Below are 3799 nucleotides of genomic sequence, written 5' to 3'. Positions count from 1 at the left end.
TGCTTAGTACAGGGCTCTGCACACAGTAAGTGCTCAGTAAATACGATCAATTGAATGAATGAACGTATGTCTCCAGTATCTCATGCCTGGACTTTTTCCACTAGGCCTTGCTCTGTCTCATGCTTCCTGTGTAGAAATGTACAATTGAGGAATTTTTCTGCTTCCCTGCAACAAGAACTGTAGAATTGCCATGGGGGACTGAGGCCTTGAATTTAGCTGCTCAGCTCTGCCTGGCCTGAAATTCCCTCTACAGCTGAGGGGTAAGAGTAAGTGAGTGGTTGGGTCTAGTAATGATGATATTTGTTAAGCGCTTACTATGTGTTAAGCACTGTTCTAAGTGCTGGGGTAGGTACAAGATAATCACCTCACTTTCCTGGTCAGGCCCTCCCCCCATCCATTCAAGTATATATCTGTCTATTTGGAGAAGCAGCGTGGCGCAGTGGAAAGAGCACGGGCTTTGGAGTCAGGGCTCATGAGTTCGAATCCCAGCTCTGCCACTTGTCAGCTGTGTGACTGTGGGCAAGTCACTTAACTTCTCTGTGCCTCAGTTCCCTCATCTATAAAATGGGGATTAAGACTGTGAGCCCCACGTGGGACAACCTGATTCCCCTGTGTTTACCCCAGCGCTTAGAACAGTGCTCTGCACATAGTAAGCGCTTAACAAATACCAACATTATTATTATTATTATTATTTATTTTTGTAATCTATATTTAGATTGTTTATTGCATTTCTTAAGCAGTTAAATTGTGCAGAATATTGAATTAAGGACTGAGGAAAGGTACAACAATGATAGCTCAGACACAGGTCCTGGCTCCTAGGAACTCACAATCTGAGAGGGGAGAAACCGAAGTAAAGAGAAAGAAATAATATGATGAAATGCAGCAAAAACATAAATCAAGAACAGTAACAACAGAAGCTGTGGTACATTGCCGGCCGTATCAAAACACCAGCCGCCTCTAACATTTTCACAGTAATTTATACCCAACATCAGCATTTGTGGATAGGTGGATATTCAGTTGTATAGTCAAGTATTTATTCTGATTCCGTTGTTTGTAACGAAAGGGGATGGAGAGAGTGAGAAATTAAGGAGCAGATGTTAATTTTGATTGGGGGGTGAGGGGTGGGGATGGCGTGGTGCTCCAGCCTTGCTTAATCAGGAAGGGCTTTCTGGAGGAGGTGGGCTTCTGAACTGCAGAGAGCTCTTAGGAGGTTTCCTCCAAACTGTAGCCCTCACTGCCTTCCCATGTCCATTCCATTATACTTCCTGCCCCTGGATCAGCACATCTCTCCATCTTCCTCAACTGACCCTTTCTGTAGTCAGAGCCAGGGCTAGAAGGAATGAGATGGGGACAACCAAAAAGTGAAAATACATGATTTTTTTGAAACTTGGAAATTTCCTTGAGAATTACTAAACAGACCTAATTGAGACCTGTTCTCAGTGCTTAGAACAGTGACTGGCACATAGTAAGCGCTTAACAAATACCATCTTTTTTTTTCAATTCAGTAAATTAACCAATGCCAAGCACTGTACTGTTTAGGAGTTCTAATTAGCAATTTTAAAATTTGCAAACACTTTAGCTACCTAAGAAGCAGCATGGCCATAAGCATGGGCCTGGGAGTTGAGACCTAGGTTTTTAACCCAGTTTTGAATTTCTCTGTGCCTCAGTTTCCTCAGCTGTACAATGGGGATTAAATACTTCAGTGAGTCCCACATGGGACAGGCACTATCTCTGATATGTTTGTAGTGCATCTATCTCAGGGCCTAGCACAGAGTAAGCACTTAAACACTGCTTTATTACTTTTATTATTACTTTTACTTATTTTTTATTATCACAGTCCACCCCTACTTGCATTTTGTCACACCGCCTTTGCAGAGGTCTCTTGAAGAAAGCTTGTGCTTATGTTTTAGGAGAGGAGAAGGATAAAGATGGATAAGGAGTTGTAATGTGGAGAGTAGGATGAGAAGTGGTGTCACCTAGTGGAAAGAGCACAGACCTGGGAGTCAGAAGACCTGGGTTCTAATTCCTGCTCCATCTGCAGTGTGACTTTGGGCAAGTCACTTAGTTTCTCCGTCCCTCAATTACCTCATCTGTAAAATGGGGACCAAGACTGTGAGTCCCTTGTGGAAAGTGGATGATATTTTATTATTAATAATGATAATCATATTTATTGAGTACTTACTTTGTATAAAGCACTGCACTAAGAGCTTGGGAAAGTACAGTATAACATCAAACACTTTCCCTGACCATAATGAGCTCACATCTAGAGGGGGAGACAGACATTTATATAAATAGATAGATAAATAAATATATTACAGATATATATATGCATGTGTTGTGGGGAAGGGAGAGAGGATGAATGAAGGAGTGGATAGAGCCCGGGCCTGGGAGTCAGGGTATGGGTTCTAATCCCTCTCCACCACTTCTCTGCTGTGTGATCTTAGGCAAGTCACTTCACTTCTCTGAACCTCAGTTCCCTCACCTGTAAAATGGGGATTGAGACTGTGAACCCCACATGGGACAGGGAATCCAATTTGCTTGCCAGTGCTTAGTACAGTGCCTGGCACATAGTGAGCGCTTAACAAATACCATTATTATTATTATTATTAATAAGAGGAGGGCTCAGTCAGGGCAGGCTTCCTGGAGGAGATGTACCTTCAATAATATCTAACCTGATTAAGCTGCATGGCTCAGTGGAAAGAGCCCGGGCTTGGGAGTCAGAGGTCACGGGCTTGAATTCCGGCTCTGTCATTTGTCAGCTGTGTGACTGTGGCCAATCACTTCACTTCTCTGTGCCTCAGTTCCCTCATCTGTAAAATGGGGATTAACTGTGAGCCTCACGTGGGACAACCTAATGACCCTGTATGTCCCCCAGCGCTTAGACAAGTGCTCCGCACATAGTAAGCGCTTAACAAATACCAACATTATTATTATGACCCTGTATCTCCTCCAGCGCTTAGAACAGTACTCCGCACATAGTAAGCGCTTATCCCGACTCTGCCACTTGTCAGCTGTGTGACCGTGGGCAAGTCACTTAGCTTATGGAAGCAGCGTGGCTCAGTGGAAAGAGCACGGGCTTTGGAGTCAGAGGTCACGGGTTCGAATCCCGGCTCTGCCACTTGTCAGCTGTGGGACTGTGGGCAAGTCACGTAACTCCTCTGTGCCTCAGTTACCTCATCTGTAAAATGGGGATTAAGACTGTGAGCCCCACGTGGGACAATCTGATGACCCTGTATCTCCCCCAGCGCTTAGAAAAGTGCTCTGCCCATAGTAAGTGCTTAACAAATACCAACATTATTATTCTCTGTGCCTCAGTTCCCTCATCTGTAAAACAGGGATGAAGACTATGAGCCTCACGTGGGACAATCTGATGACCCTGTATCTCCCCCAGTGCTTAGAAAAGTGCTCTGCCCATAGTAAGCGCTTAACAAATACCAACATTATTAGTCTCTGTGCCTCAGTTCCCTCATCTGCAAAATGGGGATTAAGTGTGAGCCTCACGTGGGACAACCTGATGACCCTGTATCTCCCCGAGCGCTTAGAAAAGTGCTCCGCCCATAGTAAACGCTTAACAAATCCTGACATTATTATCATGACCCTGTATCTCCCCCAGCGCTTAGAACAGTGCTCTGTGCTTAACGAATACCAACACTAGTATTACTATTATTAAAAAACCCCAAACGAACAGACTCAAGGAAGCAAAGCTTGAGCATTTCCGGTCCCCCTTCCCCGGATGGGCGCCCCTGTGGGCGGGTCCTTGGGCCATGGCGGGAGGTTCCGGCCTCCCGGTCAAGATGGC

This window comes from Ornithorhynchus anatinus, chromosome 10, assembly GCF_004115215.2.
Source record: "Ornithorhynchus anatinus isolate Pmale09 chromosome 10, mOrnAna1.pri.v4, whole genome shotgun sequence".
In the NCBI taxonomy this organism is placed as follows: Eukaryota; Metazoa; Chordata; class Mammalia; order Monotremata; family Ornithorhynchidae; genus Ornithorhynchus; species Ornithorhynchus anatinus.
Note: the sequence above shows the minus strand (reverse complement) of the source record.